The sequence below is a fragment of the Marmota flaviventris genome, chromosome 17 (assembly GCF_047511675.1).
Source record: "Marmota flaviventris isolate mMarFla1 chromosome 17, mMarFla1.hap1, whole genome shotgun sequence".
NCBI lineage: Eukaryota > Metazoa > Chordata > Mammalia > Rodentia > Sciuridae > Marmota > Marmota flaviventris.
The window spans coordinates 22,520,301-22,530,474 of record NC_092514.1 but is presented as its reverse complement, the minus strand read 5'-3'; the positions used below and the strand labels follow the sequence as shown (position 1 = coordinate 22,530,474).

General features: G+C 40.9%; 1 pseudogene; it reads right to left on the bottom strand.

Moving 5' to 3' along the window:
- Positions 1-6,881: 6,881 nt before the first annotated feature.
- LOC139702485 (trimeric intracellular cation channel type B pseudogene) lies at positions 6,882-7,709 on the bottom strand (annotated as a pseudogene).
- Between the last annotated feature and the right edge of the window lie 2,465 nt (positions 7,710-10,174).

Genomic DNA, 10,174 nt, shown 5'->3' with positions numbered 1-10,174 from the left:
AAAACTCAAGGTTCTTTCATTTTTTGCCAGAAAGATTGATTTAAGTGTGACCCATCTGAAAAATGCTATTCAAAGACAGGAACAGAAGTACTATTCAATAACTGATCCAACTGTATTTCTGAAGAAAATCAAGTTTAAATCTAAGTTAGTATCTAATGGATTGGGAACAAGATAGAAGTAAATATCTATGACTTCTGCTCTATTTGCATATCAGGTCATTTATAAATTCCCAACGTTCTACAGTCTGTAGCATATTTAGTCAGTTAGGTGCACAGACACCTGGAAAAGGTAATCGAGTAGGAGCAGTAACTTTTCCTCCACTTGGGAAAATTGCTCACCTTGGCTGTGTATGACAGTTTCACACGTAGTACAGGTTGCAATTCACCCAGAGAGTTCTAGAAAAAGTAGAGAATCAGAGTTTCCAGCTCACATGCCTTTATAAAAGTTCACAAATTTGTCCTTACACAGCTCATAGATGGCATACAATGCCAACACGATACGTGTGTTGACAGGTATACATGCGATTGGGCCTCTTCCAGATCTACAGACATGATAGTTTTCTCTTCTACAAGATAGGTTCTGCTGGATTGGTTTTTTCCAGCCAGCCCCGCAGGCTCCTCTCTTCTCCAAACATAGGGTATCTATCACTTATTTCAAGATCTTAAATGTAGGTCAGCTGCGTCTTGATGCATTTAGTTTGGGTCCTTCATCACCATGTCCCTGAAACACAGCAGGGTTTATGCCTTCCCATCAGCTGTGTAACTGGGGCATTTCCCCAGCACATCTCCAACTCCAACCTGAAGCCCACCTTGTCAGAGTCTCAAAGGCAAAGAATGGGCCTTTGATTAATATGGGATGGAGTGGAGTAGATGAGAAGGAGAAGGAAAGGAAGGGTATGATGGGTGAGAAGAAAAGAGAGGCCAGGGGATGGCAAAGCATTGAAGGAAAGGGGAAGCTACTGAGGAACAAAATGGCTATCTGGGAACACAACACAAAAAGGACCTCAAATAAGAAAAAGAGGGGAATGAGGAGTCAGCCAAAAGACAAAAGTAGATGGAAAATCGAGTCATGGAGACAAAAGGTGAAATATTTTCAAGAGAGATAGATAGATCCCAAAGAGGGGACCCACTGAGGAAGTCTTTCCCTTACCAATAAAAGGCACAAACAAATGAATTGAGCACCTAGGGCTGAGTTGATCAGGGATAACATACTCAAAAGCTTTCAGAGAGCTAAGTGTGGTGGTGCACACCTTTAATCCCAGCAACTCAGGGGGCTGAGGCAGGAAGATTTCAATTTTGAGGCTAACCTCAGGAACTTAGCAAGACCTTAAGCAACTTAGTGAGAACCTGTCTCAAAATATATATTTTTTTTTTAAATGGGGGCTGCAGGGCTGGAATGTAGTTCAGTGGTGAAGCAATCCTAGGTTCAATGCTCCATACCAAAAATAAAGAAATGAAGGAAGGAAGGAAAGAAGGAAGGAAGAAAGGGAGGAAGGAAGGAGGAAGGAAGGAAGGAGGAGGAAGTACAACAAGAACAACAAAATCTTTCAGGGATCAGACAAACAGGACACACATACAATTGAAAGATTCTGGAGTATCGAGCACACACTGAAAAAGGGAAAACCTGTGCAGATTTAACTGCTCAGCCCAGATTCTGTCCCTACTCCACAGAACTAGCAAATCAATTGGATTCAAATATTTGTGGAATCCCTACAATGGGTTTTTAATCACAAACCTTTACTTGAATAGTTGCAACCTCTAGCCTCACCAAGCTTCTTGCTTTATCATGCAGAGAAGAGCACAAATAGTTCAACATTTGTTGAGCAGAGGAGAGGTTTACACTAAATAACCCAGCTCTGATTTCTTTGTACTGGGAAAGGAAAAGCAACCACTGGATCCTGTTTCAGCTTTTCAGTGCAAGCAGGGATTGTAGGCACAAGTCTCAGCAGTAGAAACCTGAACGGCCTTGGGAAATGGGGCAGCAATCCCAACACCCTGGCTCAAGCAACTTCTTTGAAGTTAAAATGGCAATCTCACGTGTCGATGTTAGAATGCCTGAGTTATTAAAGATCCAAGGATTTGAGGGCAAAATGGGTCCCAAAGATGCTTGCTTCTTACATTTTCTTATTGGTAATGTGTCTTGAGCTCCAAATACCTCCCAATGAGCCACCACTGTCCCTCTCCAATTATCACCGTATCCTATACTTGTTTTCACAAAATTTGTCATTGGTAGTGACAACATATTTATTTGTATAATTGCTTTCTTACTGTCTATTTCTTCAACGAAACTCTAAGCTCCATAGGTCAGAGACAGGGCCTAGATTTTACTCAGGCCAGAATGCTGTGTATCCCGCACACAGTTGGTGCAGAATATATATTTCCTTGTTGACCCAACAAATATTGAGAAGAAGAGGGAGGGGAAAACGGTGAGCTCAACATCAAAGTTAATTCCAGATCTGTTATTTCCTGACTAGCGGAGCTATGAATAGAACTTAACACTACAGAGACAAGGACCCCATATTCTCCAGCATCCTATAACCAAGAAACTGAAAAGTCATGTGATACTATTGAGTTGCTACCTCAACTTTAATTTCAGATTCCAGAACCACTATCTGACACATGGTCTCTTAGAACCACCTCACTACTAACGGAAACCAATTTAACCTTTAATTTAATTAATAAATTAATTAAATTTGTTGATTTTTATTTTTTACTTTAAAATGTTTAATCAGCACATAAAACTATATATATATTCAGGTATGCAAAACGGTTATATGTATGTATACACACAGATATATGTGCACTTATCATGTATGTATCATGTATTAATCACCATGGTCAAATTAATTAATATAGCCATTACCACTCATAGTTACTATGATTTCCAGCATTTTATATGTAGTAATTGGAACATTTCAAATTACATATGGTCCATGTTCCATCATGGACCATATCTATTTGATAGCTCTATACCTAACTTATAAATCTTAATTTTCTTTACCATGTTCATCGGATCTTTATAGAAATCTCATAAAACATCAATCAGTATAAATGTAAAAAATATCAATACCTTAAGCATACCATATTCAAAATGTGGATAACCAAATATAAAGAAAAATAAATTGAAAGAAGTTCTATTTAAAAAAAACCACTTCACCCATAGCACAAAAGTTAATAACTAGAATCAACAAATGGGACTTACTCAAACTAAAAAGTTTTCTTCTCAGCAAAAGAAATAATCAGAGAAGTAAATAGGGAGCCTACATCCTGGGAACAAATCTTTACTCCTCACACTTCAGATAGAGCCCTAATATCCAGAGTATACAAAGAACTCAAAAAATTAGACAATAAAATAACAAACAACCCAATCAACAAATGGGCCAAGGACCTGAACAGACACTTCTTAGAGGAGGACATACAATCAATCAACAAGTACATGAAAAAATGCTCACCATCTCTAGCAGTCAGAGAAATGCAAATCAAAACCACCCTAAGATACCATCTCACTCCAGTAAGATTGGCAGCCATTATGAAGTCAAACAACAACAAGTGCTGGCGAGGATGTGGGGAAAAGGGTACACTTGTACATTGCTGGTGGGACTGCAAATTGGTGCGGCCAATTTGGAAAGCAGTATGGAGATTTCTTGGAAAGCTGGGAATGGAGCCACCATTTGACCCAGCTATTCCCCCTTCTCGGTCTATTTCCTAAAGACCTAAAAAGAGCATGCTACAGGGACACTGCTACATCCATGTTCATAGCAGCACAGTTCACAATAGCAAGACTGTGGAACCAACCTAGATGCCCGCCCTTCAATAGACGAATGGATAAAAAAAATGTGGCATTTATACACAATGGAGTATTACTCTGCATTAAAAAATGACAAAATCATAGAATTTGCAGGGAAATGGATGGCATTAGAGCAGATTATGCTAAGTGAAGCTAGCCAATCCCTAAAAAACAAATGCCAAATGTCTTCTTTGATATAAGGAGAGTAACTAAGAACAGAGTAGGGTTGAAGAGCATGAGAAGAAGATTAACATTAAACAGGGATGAGAGGTGGGAGGGAAAGGGAGAGAGAAGGGAAATTGCATGGAAATGGAAGGAGACCCTCAGGGTTATACAAAAGTACATACAAGAGGAAGTGAGGGGAAAGGGAAAAATAAGACAAGGGGGACAAATGAATGACAGTAGAGGGGGCAGAGAGAGAAGAGGGGAGGGGAGGGGGGATAGTAGAGGATAGGAAAGGCAGCAGAACACAACAGACACTAGTATGGCAATATGTAAATCAATGGATGTGTAACTGATGTGATTCTGCAATCTGTATATGGGGTAAAAATGGGAGCTCATAACCCACTTGAATCAAAGGGTGAAATATGATATATCAAGAACTATGTAATGTTTTGAATAACCAACAATAAAAAATTAAAAAAAATAAAAATAAAAGTAGATAACAAAAAAAAAACCACCTTAGCTCTTTAGGAGCAAGCATGGAATTTATCAGACATTGCTAAGAAATCTAACAAAAAATGCAGCAAAATATTTAAAGCATTGAAACATAAAAACCACCCACCTAAAAATTCTGTATTCAGTAAAATTATCCTTCAAATGTGAAGCAGAGATCAAGACTTTCTCAACAAAAATTGAGGTATTCTTTGACAGTATACCTGCCCTGCAAGAACTATTAAAAGGAATGCCTCAGAGGAAAAAGAAAATAACACAGCTCAGAAAACAGATCGACATAAAGTCATGATGAGTATTTGACAAAGAGTAAGTGAAAGAAAAATGCAAAAACAAATTTTTTCTTAATTTAATTAGTCTGACACCATTGTGCTAATACTAATTAGCTGTATTTAATTCCCATCTATGCAATTATACATTTTGCTCTCCAGCCCACATGAAACACCAGCCAAATCAAACCACATTCTGGACCATAAAATACACCTTAACAAACATACAAGTAGAAATTACAGTGCCTAATCTCAGATCACAATGAATAAACTTGAAACTGACAATAGGAAGATAGTGAAAAGCCCTGAAAACTGGAAGGGTAAAAACAACAACAAACTTCTAAAGTGACATGAGACAAATAAGAAATCTCAAGAGAAATTTAAAAGCATTTCAAAATAACCAAAAATCAAATTACAAGTTATAAAAATTTGTGACATCTTTTTGTCTTCCCTGCATATTTTTTCCTGGTTCCTCCTGAACTTAGTACTAGCTACCCTACGTTTTCTTACATCAGGATCCGGAAACCTAACTTTCAGATACCTCAACGATAGATTCACTAACAAGAACAACTACAAGAAGCAAAAATTCACTATAACAACGTTCAAGACTTGGGGGGCTTGGGTTGTGGCTCAGCTGTAGAGCGCTCACCTGGCACATGCTAGGCCCTGGGTTCCATCTTCAGCACCGCATAAAAATAAGTAAATAAAATAGAGGTGTTTTGTGCAGAGCAGCACACCCCAGCAACTCACCCTCAACGTCGTTTTCTTTTAAAGGTCTTCTCCCACAAACGCGAAGAATGGAATCCTCAGCACTGTGTGAGGATGGGTCGGCTTCTGGTCGGCCGTCGGCTTCTGGTCGGCCGTCGGCTTCTGGTCGGCCGTCGGCTTCTGGTCGGCCGTCGGCTTCTGGTCGGCCGTGGGCTTCTGGTCGGCCGTGGGCTTCTGGTCGGCCGTGGGCTTCTGGTCGGCCGTGGGCTTCTGGTCGGCCGTGGGCTTCTGGTCGGCCGTGGGCTTCTGGTCGGCCGTGGGCTTCTGGTCGGCCGTGGGCCGTCGGCCGTGGGCTTCTGGTCGGCCGTCGGCCGTGGGCTTCTGGTCGGCCGTCGGCCGTGGGCTTCTGGTCGGCCGTCGGCCGTGGGCTTCTGGTCGGCCGTCGGCCGTGGGCTTCTGGTCGGCCGTCGGCCGTGGGCTTCTGGTCGGCCGTCGGCCGTGGGCTTCTGCTCCGCCGTCGGCCGTGGGCTTCTGCTCCGCCGTCGGCTTCTGCTCCGCAGTCTTCTTCTGCTCCGTTGTCTTCAGTTACCTTCTACGAAATGTGGCTGGCAAGAGGTCTTATATAGCCCTTGGGTCACTGTGATTGGCTCAAAGTTATGCTAATTAGGGTTTGAAAAATGTACCAATGCTATTGGTCCAGACTTTGTCCAATCAGGTTTGGAAATGATCTAATGCTATTGGTCAATTCTATATTCCCACCATTCATTCATGTCTGCCCCACTTCCATTTTCTCAATGGAGGTTGAGTAGTGGGAAATTGAGGTTGTGGACCCAGCTGCAGTGATGCATGGCATGGGCTTCTGCAGCAGGCCTCCCTGCTGTGCCAAGGCCTGGCTGCTGCAGATGACAGGTCTGACAGGTCAGGGAGCCTTGACTCCCTAGGCACTGGCTCCAGGCAGCGGCAGGGCCGCTGGAACTCTCACCCACCCAGGCCAACACCCCACCTCTCTTGCTTCTTGGCAGGGATTAGTAGACAGGCTGTCCTTGCTTTTTAAATTCTCCTCCTCTCTCCCACCTTTCTTCCTCTCCTCTCCTTTCTTCAGCATTTCAACCTTTCTCTCCAGGACCCTCTTTTCTTCACTCTCTCCGTTCCTTTTCATCTTGTTTTTTGAAGGCTCCTTGCCAAGACACGGGACTGCGTCCACCTGGGACAAGCCAAAATAAAGAGACACAAGGCAGGGCTCCTCACCAGGGTGCTGTGCGCTGTCTTTGCTATTCCTGGGAAGGTTCAGTGAAAGTCACTTCAGTCTTCCCTGGAGATCACACTGTGGGGTCCGTTCCTTATATATAATCGTAATTTCACATCATCTGCATAGAAATATTTATCACAATCTGAAAGGTAGAAAATAATTTTCTTTTTTTTTTGCCTTCTAGAGCTCAAGTAAATTTACTCAGTGTTCTTAGTATATTTCCTTTTAACATTATCTGAACCATTAGAAGATGATTTTGTTCCACATTTCTTTTCATACAATGAAAACTGTTGCTGCCAAAGAGCAGCCAACTCAATATATATTCAAAAGGACTAAGAGTCATAGAAGAAAACTGTGTAACTATGATGGTTATCTTTTTTGGCCACAAGAAAGATGGTATAAAGGAACATAAGATTATGCTTTGATGTGGTCAGATGCTTGGTGTGCTGAAATGTGAAGGGACCCCAGCAAGGTTACCTTGGAAGGATAGGACATCTTTCGCCATTCATCATCTCTGGTTTCCAGTCTCCTTTACCAACTGTTCAGAATTCATGATAGTGATACCAGCTGCACCTTGGGCCCATCCAATAGCTATCATGACTGACCAGCCATTTTGGTAATAGCTATTAGCATGTGTGACTCCACCTTCTATTTTCCAAGTTCTGATCACTCCTTCATTCCTACAGCCAGAAGTTGAGCAGATAAGAATGAATAGTCCTGGGAATTTAGGTCCCATGGGCAAAAATCTATGTAATATACCAGAATGAAGATGCCAGTAAAATATTAATGTGGTTTGCAAGAAACCTCAGTGGAGGCTATTCAAGCAGTACACATGTTAAAATTCCTCCACCAAATCAGGAGCATAGCAGTAGACCAGCTTGAAACAGGATTCTTCCATGCCCCTTCCACTCCTACCAGCTGATGCTTCAGTGCCATCACAGACACCAGATGTGGGTGATGACAAAAAAGGGGAACATGGACGTGCAGGAGAAGGCCAGTGCCAGCTCCTCCCATGGAGAGTCCATGGCTGCAACCTACCCCTGAGACTGGGCCTTGCCAGCTGGCCTCTAGTTTTATTTTCTTTTCCTTAACACATAGTTGTATAGACTTATAGGACACAGTGTGATGTTTTGATACAAATATACATTTTATAATGGTGAAATCAGAGTAATTAGCATATCTCTCAGGTCAAACATTTATCATTTCCTGTGACCGGATCATTTAAAATCCTCTTTTAGCTATTTTGCAACATACACTACATTATTATTCACTGTGGTCATCTTGATGTGCTATAGTTTGGCACAGATGTAATTCCTCCTATCTAATTGAAACTTTGTACCCCTTGACCAGTGTCTCCCCTCTTCTCTCTACTCTCAACCTGTGCTAACCAGCACCCCTTCTGCCTGCCTCAATCTCCACGTATAAGTGAGATCATTTGTGAGAGCATTGTCTCCTCTAGGTTTATCTATATTGTCACAAATGACACAATTTCCTCTTTTATGGGGGCTTTTTAATGTAAATATACTAGGGATTGATCTCTGGGTCTTGTGTCTGCTGGGCAATCCCTCTATCCCTGGGGAGCTTCATCCTCAGCCCTAATTACCTTTTTATTGTGGTTCTTAAAACTGACTAGTATTCTTTGTATTTGCCACAGAATGTCATTCTTTTGTTTTTGTTTTGTTTTGTTTGGGAGGTGGGTCTGCTGTTTTCCAGGCTGGTTTGCAAGAAACCTCAGTGGAAGCTCTGCAAACAGTACACAGGATAAAATTCCTCAACCAAAGCAGTGGAGCATAGCAGGAGACCAGCTTGAAACAGGATTCTTCCATGTCTTGGCTCAAAGGAATGCTCCTGCCTCAGCCTCCAGGTAGCAGGCCTGCACCATAGGGTCTGGCTCCTTGTTCATTTTTTATTTTCTATATTTTTTATTGGTGCACGATAGTTGTACATAATGGTGGAATTTGTTGTTATATATTCAAATGTGTACACAATATAACAATGTAATTGTCTAATGTCATTCCCCAGGATTTTCCCTTTCCATCTCCTCCTCCCTCCCCTGCTTCCTTTCCTCTACTCTACGGATCTTCCTTTGATTCTCATGAGACCCTCCCCTCCTTTCTTTGTTTTTTCCTCTCTAGCTTCCACAAAGAGAGAAAACATGTGACCCTTGACTTTCTGACTCTGGCTTATTTCACTTAATATAATGTTGTCAAGTTCCATCCATTTTCATGAAAATGAAAATTTTCATTCTCCCTTATGGCTAAGTCAAACTCCATCCTTTATACATTCCATATTCTCTTTTTTCAACCATTGATGGAAATCTAGGCTGGTACCATACTTTGGCTATTGTGAATTGTGCTGCTATAAACATGAATGTGCGTGTATCACTGTTGTATGATGATTTTAATTTTTTAGACTTAATACTGAGGAGTGGTACAACTGGGTGGTGGTTCATTCCTAGTCTCTTAAGGAACCTCTCTTCTAATTTCCATAGTAGTTGTACTAATTTACAATCCTACCAACAGTGTTGTTCTTTCTCCACATCTTCTCCAGCATTTATTATTGTTTATATTCATGATGGCTGCCATTCAAACTGGAATGGGATGAAATCTCAGTGTAGTTTTGATTTACTTTTCCCTAATTGCTAACAATATTTTCATGTATTTGTTGGCCATTTGTGTTTCTTTTGAGAAGTGTCTTGTTTAGGTGATTTGCCCATTTATTATTTGGATTATTTTTTATGGTGTTGAGTTTTTTGAGTTCTTTATATATTCTGGATATCAATCCTCTGTCAGAAAAGTAGGCATCATTTTCTGAGCTTTCAGGTTCCTATTGAGAAAGTCATTGCCTGTAGCTGTATATTAGGTGTTGAACCTCCTTTTTCTTCTAGGACTTGCGTAGTTTCTGACCTAATTCCTAGGACTTTGATCCACTTTGAGTTGACTTGTGCAGGGTTAGAAATAAAAGTCACGCCTTATTCTTCCACATATGCATAGTCTATTTTCCAACACCATTGCTTAAAAGACATTCTTTCTCCAATGCATGTTTTAGCACCTTTATCAAGGATCAGATGACTGTATCTGTGTGGGTGTGTGTATGTGTGTGTGTGGGTGTGTGTATGTGTGTGTATACCAAGTACCAAAGTACCATGAAGTCAGATGTTATGATGGCTCCAGCATTGCTTTTTGGGCTTAGAATTTTTTTTGGCTCTTCTGGGTCTTTCATTCTTCCAACTGCACAGTAAAACTGTCTTCTCTCATTCTATGAAAAAATGTCATTGGTATTTTGATGGGGATTGCATCAAATCTGTATATTGCTTTTGGTTTTATGTTCATTTAGCAATATTCATTCTGCCTATCTTTGAACATGGGACATCTCTCCATATTATTGTGTCTTCTTCAATTTCTTTCTTCACTGTTCTATAGTTTACATAGTAGAGGTCTTTTACCTCCTTGGTTTGATTTATTCCTAGGTACTTTCTTTATTGAGGCTA